Here is a 9,189-nt window from a genome sequence, read left to right as displayed (position 1 = left end):
GCAGACTAGATCCTATGTCAGTTGAAGATATAACTGACACAAAGACAAAAGACATCACTTACAGGCCACATTTCTGGACTCACTTAGAACCAAAGACAGGACAACCAACCAAGTGACATTGTGCATTCCAGGCAAACCATAAACACTTTCCCAATAAAATCTATTCCTCAAAGAAGAAAGTATAAGCACACCAGATGCACTGATATCAATGTAGGAACACAAGAGACATGAAGAAACAAGGGTGCATGATGCCTCCAAAAGAAAACAAATAAATCCCTAAACTGAAGGAAATCTATGAAATGCCAGATAGAGAATTTAAAATAACAATTGTAAGGAAACTAAATGTGATGTAAGAGAATATAGATGGATCAAAGAAATGAAATAAGTGAGTGACATGAATGAAAATACTGCTGAGGAAATAGAAATCATCAAGAACCAAGTAAGTTTTGGCGATGAAATCTCTAGTGAAGTAAAGGGAATGACTGAGAGCTTTAACAGCAGAATAGACCAAGAGGAGCAAAGAATTTCTGACCTTGAGGACAAGGCTTCTGAAACTCTCCAATCTGACAAAAAGAAAAAGAAAAGAATTTAAAAGAAGTAGGAAAGTCTATGTGAAATATGGGATACCAATAAATGACCAAATATTCATATTATAGGTATTTCTGAAGGAGAAGAAAAGGAAATGGAGCATTGAGAACCTCCTAATTGAAATAATAGCTGAAAATGTTCCAGTTCGTGAAAGAGATGTGGATATCCAGATACAAGAAGTGCAAAGGACCTTGCACAAATTTACCCAAAAAAGACCTTATCCAAGACATCTTGTAATGAAATTGTCAAAAATTTAAGACATGGAGAGAATTCTAAAGAGAATAAGAGAAGAAAAGTTACATATAAAAGAAAACCAATGAAATTAACATCAGATTCTCTCTTCTTGCTTGCAAGAAAAGAGCAGGATGATATCAAGGTCTTAAAAGAAAAAAAAACTTCCAACTAAGAACACTATATATAGTGAAGCTATCATTTAAAAGTAAAGGAGAAATAAGGTCTTTTACAGATAAGTGAAAGCTCAGAGTATTCACCACCACCAGACCAGACTTACAAGAAATCCAAAAGGTAAGGACATCTTGCATTAGAAGTAAACAGTATGAAAACACACAACACCACCAAATTCACTAACAGACCATATATAAGCAGCATCTAGTCAACAAAATGCCAGATCTTAGTTCTTACCTATCAATACTAACCTTGAATTTAAGTGGAATATGTTCTCCAACCAAAAGACTTAGGTTGCACGAATAGATAAAAAAAAAAAAAAACCCTGCTATGTTTTGTCTATTACAAACTCACTTCAGAAACAAATACATACACAGATTGAAATTTAGTGAAGGGCTAGAAAAACATACCAGGCCAATGGAAACCAAAATACTAGCCAGAGTGGCTATCCTTGTATCAGATAAAACAAATATTAAATTAAAAGGCATAAAAAGAAATTAAGAGGCATTCACCCTTCTGCCTCTCTGCTGAGCAGCCCACCTGGCCTTCCCAGGTGTATTCTCTCCATTCAACCATGTAACTTTGCCCTCTCCCAGTCCGAGTGACTGGGCACTCTCTCTGTGCCTTCCACTCTGGAGGATGCTATATCCCTAATAAAATCTTACCACTTTGAAAAAAAAAAGAGATAATGAAGGACATTTGTTTTAATAAAATGTTCAATTCAGCAAGAAGATGTAACTATCATAAATATATATGCACCCAATACAAGAGCATCCAGATATATACAGAAAATACTATTAGACCTAATAGAAATAGACTCTAATACAATAATATTGGGAGACCTCAACATCCCAATCTCATAAATGGATAAAAATATTATCCAGACAGAAATTTAATAAATGTATATTGGAGTTGAAACATTCTATCAAACAAATGAATGAACAGATATTTATAGGACATTTCACACTACAACTACAGAATATACATTCTTCTCATCAGCACATGGAACATTTTCCAGGACAGATAATTAGGCCACAAATAAAGTTTCACTAAATCGGAGAGGAGGCAAGATGGCAGAATAGGAAGGGAGCACACTGATAGTCCGGGGAGAGATAGTTTAATAAAAGTGGAGATACTGCAGGTTCAAGGAAGAGTAGGGGAGGAAACAGCAGAAGAAACTCTTCCAGAACGTGTGATTCACAGCGGACCTGCGTGGAGAGCCTGGGAGTCCACAGTTCGGGACACCAGCGGCAGACTCAACACACCAGCGCTGGAACACGAGGTGAGCCGAACCTCAATAACCCGAGACACCAGCAGGCAAGCGGAGAGAGGAGACTAGAGGGAATGACCCCCGGGGGGAGGGGAAGTTCACCAGGATAACTGGAAGAGAGAGAGAGAAAAAAAAAAAGGTGACTGGTACGGACACGGGTTTCTCTCTCTCCGCTCACCTCTCAAGGGCGAGCAAGACAAAGAGCAGGCGCCATCTTGGACATACATCATAAGCAGAGCGACCTCAGGTCTGCACCGGCCCTGAGCCTAGCAGAAAAACCTGACTCTGGGCGGGGTGAATTAACAGGAGATTAGGACCTAGTAAATTTGTGGTGCTACTGAACTGAGACTGTGAAAAAAGAGACGGTGGGGGAGAGAACTCACGGAATTCACGTGAGCACTCTCCAGAGATGCTAAAATTCCATAACTTTGGCAACCCAGTGGGAGAGTGAAGGAGAATTTGAGCCCACTCTGAGGGCCGAACAGATTCCCTGTGTGGTCCTTGGGAAAGAGCTTCCGCTCTCTGGCTCCTGTGGGTATATCATTTGCCTGCTAACTACCTCCAACTTCGTTCAGCTGTGCAGAATTACTTCCCTTTTGAATCAAAAAAAAGAAAGAGAGAGAGAGAGAGAGGTTTACCACCCCTAACCTGGGAGTGTCACCTTTGGCACACCAAACAGAGCTCTCAGGCCACACCCATCTCAAGCCCTAAGGCTCCATCAAAAACAGATAGTCCACTTAATCTAGAGTCATAGTATAACAAGAAAAAGCACCACAGTGAAGAAACCAAATATTTCCAATATGCCAAATAACAAATGCAAAAACCAAGGTAATAAAAACAAGGAAGTCACCATGAAGCCCTCAAATGAAAAAGACACCCCAATTCAAGATTATGAAGATGATGACATAGAAGAAATGCAAGAAGCAGATCTCAAAAAATTGATAAGAACATTAAGAGGTTCTCAAAAACAAATTCTTGAACTACAGAAATCCTTAATGGACAAGATAGAAAATCTCTCTCATGAAAATGAAATATTAAGGAGGAATCAAAATGAAACAAAACAACTAGTACAACAGGAAACTGGGATAGTGACTGAAGTGAAGAATTCAATAGATCAAATGAAAAACACACTAGAGAGCCTTACAAACAGAATGGGTGAAGCAGAAGAGAGAATATCGGACTTAGAAGACAGAGAACAGGAAAGGATACAGTCAGACCAAAGAAAAGAAGAGGAAATTAGAAATCTAAAACATATTGTTGGGAATCTTCAGGATACTATTAAAAAACCCAACATTCGGGTTCTAGGAGTTCCTGAAGGCATGGAGAAAGAGAAAGGATTAGAAGGCCTTTTTAGTGAGATACTAGCAGATAACTTTCTGGGTTTGGAGAAGGACAGAGACATCCTAGTACAGGAAGCTCACAGAACCCCTAATAAAAATGACCAAAAGAGATCCTCACCACGACACTTTGTAATTAAACTCTCCACAGTGAAACATAAAGAAAAGATCCTAAAATGTGCAAGAGAGAAACGTCAGATTACTCTCAGAGGATCTCCAATCAGACTCACAGCTGACTTCTCATCAGAAACTCTACAAGCTAGGAGGGAATGGCGAGATATAGCCCAGGTACTAAGAGAGAAAAACTGCCAGCCCAGAATATTATATCTTGCAAAGCTATCATTTGTGAATGAAGGTGAAATAAAGACTTTTCATAGCAAACAGAAATTGAGAGAATTTGTTGCCACTCGTCCAGCCCTGCAAAAGATGCTTAAAGATGTGTTACACACAGAAACACAGCAACATGGTCATCAATATGAAAGAAGGTAAAGGAAGGAAACCAAGGAAGGAAACCTCACAGCAAAAGATCACAGGGAATTCAAAGCATATATTAGAACTTATCTTTGGCAAATGGCAGGGCAAAGTTATCACTTATCATTAGTCACATTGAACGTGAATGGCCTGAACTGCCCAGTTAAAAGACACTGATTGGCTGATTGGGTTAAGGAACAAAACCCATCTATGTGCTGCCTACAAGAAACACATCTTTCCAAGAAAGATCCATGCAGACTGAAAGTGAAAGGCTGGAAAAAGATATACCATGCCAACAGAAATGAAAAAAGAGCGGGCGTAGCCATCTTAATATCAGACAACATAAACTTTACCACAAAAACCGTTAAGAGAGACAAAGAGGGACACTACATAATGATTAAGGGATCAATTCAACAGGAAGATATAACAATTATCAATGTATATGCACCTAACTACAGGGCACCGGTTTATCTAAAAGATTTGTTAAGGGACTTAAAGGGAGACTTAGACCCCAATACAATAGTACTGGGGGACTTCAATACTCCACTCTCAGAAATAGACAGATCAACAGGACAGAAGATCAACAAGGATACAGTAGATTTAAACGACACTACAGCCCAAATGGATCTAACAGATATATACAGAACTTTCAATCCTACAGCTAAAGATTTTACATTCTTCTCAGCAGTACATGGAACCTTCTCTAGGATTGACCACATACTAGGCCATAAAGCAAGTCTCAGCAAATTCAAGAGAATTAGAATCATACCATGCAGCTTCTCAGACCATAAAGGAATGAAGTTGGAAATTAGCAACTCAGGAATCCCTAGAGCATACGCAAACACATGGAGATTGAACAACATGTTCCTGAATGAACACTGGGTCATAGAAGAAATCAAAAGAGAAATCAAAAACTTTCTGGAAGTAAATGAGGATAACAGCACAACATACCAAAACTTATGGGACGCAGCAAAAGCAGTGTTAAGAGGAAAGTTTATATCAATAGGTGCCTACATCAAGAAATTGGAAAGGCACCAAATAGATGAGCTTTCAAATCACCTCAAGGATCTAGAAAACCTACAGCAAACCAGATCCAAATCTAGTAGGAGAAGAGAAATAATTAAAATCAGAGAAGAAATCAACAGGATTGAATCAAGAAAAACATTACAAAAAATCAGCCAAACGAGGAGCTGGTTTTTTGAAAAAATAAACAAAATTGATACCCCATTGACCCAACTAACTAAAAAAAGAAGAGAAAAGACCCAAATCAATAAAATCAGAGATGAAAAAGGAAACGTTAACAACAGACACCACAGAAATAAAAAGAATCATCAGAAATTACTACAAGGACTTGTATGCCAGCAAACAGGGAAACCTATCAGAAATGGATAGATTCCTGGACACATGCAACCTACCTAAACTGAACCAGAAAGACATAGAAAACCTAAACAGACCCATAACTGAGACAGAAATTGAAACAGTAATAAAGGCCCTCCCAACAAAGAAAAGCCCAGGACCAGATGGATTCACTGCTGAATTCTACCAGACATTTAAAGAAGAACTAACTCCAATTCTTCTCAAACTATTCAGAACAATCGAAGAAGAGGGAATCCTCCCAAATTCTTTCTATGAAGCCAGCATCACCTTAATTCCTAAGCTGGAAAAAGATGCAGCACTGAAAGAGAATTATAGACCAATATCCCTGATGAACATAGATGCAAAAATCCTCAATAAAATTCTCGCCAATAGAATGCAACAACACATCAGCAAGATCATCCACCCAGACCAAGTGGGATTTATCCCTGGTATGCAGGGATGGTTTAATGTGCGCAAGACAATCAATGTGATACACCACATTAACAGACTGCAGAAGAAAAACCATATGATTCTCTCAATAGATGCCGAGAAAGCATTTGATAAAATACAACACCCGTTCATGATGAAAACTCTAAGCAAACTGGGTTTGGAAGGAACATTCTTCAATACAATCAAAGCAATCTATGAAAAACCCACAGCCAGCATCCTATTGAATGGGGAAAAGTTGGAAGCATTTCAACTGAGATCTGAGACCAGACAGGGATGTCCACTCTCACCACTGCTATTCAATATAGTTCTGGAGGTTCTAGCCAGAGCTATTAGGCAAGAAAAAGAAATTAAAGGGATACAAATTGGGAAGGAAGAACTCAAACTATCCCTCTTCGCAGATGACATGATTCTTTATTTAGGGGACCCAAAGAACTCTACTGAGAGACTATTGGAACTCATAGAAGATTTTGGCAAAGTAGCAGGGTATAAAATCAATGCACAAAAATCAACAGCCTGAGCCGGCGCCGTGGCTCAATAGGCTAATCCTCCACCTTGCGGCGCCGGCACACCGGGTTCTGGTCCCGGTCGGGGCGCCGGATTCTGTCCCGGTTGCCCCTCTTCCAGGCCAGCTCTCTGCTATGGCCAGGGAGTGCAGTGGAGGATGGCCCAGGTGCTTGGGCCCTGCACCCCATGGGAGACCAGGAAAAGCACCTGGCTCCTGGCTCCTGCCATCGGATCAGCGCGGTGCGCCGGCTGCAGCGGTGGCCATTGGAGGGTGAACCAACGGCAAAGGAAGACCTTTCTCTCTCTGTCTCTCTCTCACTGTCCACTCTGCCTGTCAAAAAAAAAAAAATCAACAGCCTTTGTATACACAGACAATGCCATGGCTGAGGAAGAACTTCTAAGATCAATCCCATTCACAATAACTACAAAAACAATCAAATACCTTGGAATAAACTTAACCAAGGACGTTCAAGATCTCTACGATGAAAATTACAAAACCTTAAAGAAAGAAATAGAAGAGGATACCAAAAAATGGAAAAATCTTCCATGCTCATGGATTGGAAGAATCAATATCATAAAAATGTCCATTCTCCCAAAAGCAATTTATAAATTCAATGCAATACCAATGAAGATACCGAAGACATTCTTCTCAGATCTGGAAAAAATGGTGCTGAAATTTATATGGAGGCACAAGAGACCTCGAATAGCTAAAGCAATCTTGTACAACAAAAACAAAGCCGGAGGCATCACAATACCAGATTTCAGGACATACTACAGGGCAGTTGTAATCAAAACAGCATGGTACTGGTACAGAAACAGATGGATAGACCCATGGAACAGAATTGAAATACCAGAAATCAACCCAAACATCTACAGCCAACTTATATTTGATCAAGGATCTAAAACCAATTCCTGGAGCAAGGACAGTCTATTCAATAAATGGTGCTGGGAAAACTGGATTTCCACGTGCAGAATCACAAATCAAGACCCCTACTTTACACCTTACACAAAAATCCACTCAACATGGATTAAAGACCTAAATCTACGACCTGACACCATCAAGTTACTAGAGAACATTGGAGAAACCCTTCAAGATATTGGCACAGGCAAAGAGTTTCTGGAAAAGACCCGGGAGGCACAGGCTGTCAAAGCCAAAATTAACTATTGGGATTGCATCAAATTGAGAAGTTTCTGTACTGCAAAAGAAACAGTCAGGAGAGTGAAGAGACAACCGACAGAATGGGAAAAAATATTTGCAAACTATGCAACAGATAAAGGGTTAATAACCAGAATCTACAAAGAGATCAAGAAACTCCACAAAAACAAAACCAACAACCCAATTAAGAGATGGGCCAAGGACCTCAATAGACATTTTTCAAAAGAGGAAATCCAAATGGCCAACAGGCACATGAAAAAATGTTCAAGGTCATTAGCAATCAGGGAAATGCAAATCAAAAGCACAATGAGGTTTCACCTCACCCCGGTTAGAATGGCTCACATTCAGAAATCTACCAACAACAGATGCTGGCGAGGATGTGGGGAAAAAGGGACACTAACCCACTGTTGGTGGGAATGCAAACTGGTCAAGCCACTATGGAAGTCAGTCTGGAGATCCCTCAGAAACCTGAAGAAAACCCTACCGTTCGACCCAGCCATCCCACTCCTTGGAATTTACCCAATGGAATTTAAATTGGCAAACAAAAAAGCGGTCTGCAGCCTAATGTTTATTGCAGCTCAATTCACAATAGCTAAGACCTGGAACCAACCTAAATGCCCATCAACGGTAGACTGGATAAAGAAATTATGGGATATGTACTCTTTAGAATACTATACCGCAGGAAGAAACAACGAAATCCAGTCATTTGCAACAAAATGGAGGAATCTGGAACACATCATGCTGAGTGAAATAAGCCAGTCCCAAAGGGACAAATACCATATGTTCTCCCTGATCGGTGACAACTGACTGAACACCAAAAAGGAAACCTGTTGAAGTGGAATTGACACTATGGGAAACGGTGACTTGATCAGCATAGCCCTGACTGTTAATGAACAACTTAATACATTATCCCTCTTAGTAGTTTTTTTTGTCTGTTCTACTTAATATGACTGGTTTAACTCTGTAATTAATACACAGTTATTCTTAAGTGTTGAAATTTAACTGAAATGTGATCCCTGTTAAACATAAGAGTAGGAATAAGAGAGGGAAGAGATGTATAATTTGGGACATGCTCAAGCTGACTTGCCCCAAATGGTAGAGTTAGAAACATACCAGGGGACTCCAATTTAATCCCATCAAGGTGGCATGTACCAATGCCAACCCACTATTCCAAGTGATCAATTTCAGTTCACAATTGATCATAATGAAAGGACTAAGAGTCAAAGGGAGCACATAAACAAGTCTAGTACCTGCTAACACTAACCGATAGAATAAATAAAGGGGAGAGTGATCCAACATGGGAAGTGAGATACTCAGCAGACCCATAGAATGGCAGATGTCTTAAATAGCACTCTGGCCTCAGAATCAGCCCTAAAGGCATTCGGAGCTGGCTGAAAAGCCCATGAGAGTATTTCAGGCATGGAAAGCCAAGACACTCTGGCAAAAGATCTCTGTGAGTGAGATCTCAGTGGAAAGAACAGGTCTTCAAAGAAGGAGGTACCTTTCTCTGAAGGGAGGAGAGAACCTCCACTTTGACTATGACTTGTCTAAACAAGATAAGAGTCGGAGAACTCAGAGGGCTTCCATAGCCTTGGAAACTCATGACTGGAGCATAGGGAGATTACTGATGCCATAGACAGGAGTGTCAATTG

Source organism: Oryctolagus cuniculus, unplaced genomic scaffold, assembly GCF_964237555.1.
Source record: "Oryctolagus cuniculus unplaced genomic scaffold, mOryCun1.1 SCAFFOLD_89, whole genome shotgun sequence".
Classification (NCBI taxonomy): domain Eukaryota; kingdom Metazoa; phylum Chordata; class Mammalia; order Lagomorpha; family Leporidae; genus Oryctolagus; species Oryctolagus cuniculus.
This window is presented reverse-complemented; position numbering follows the sequence as displayed.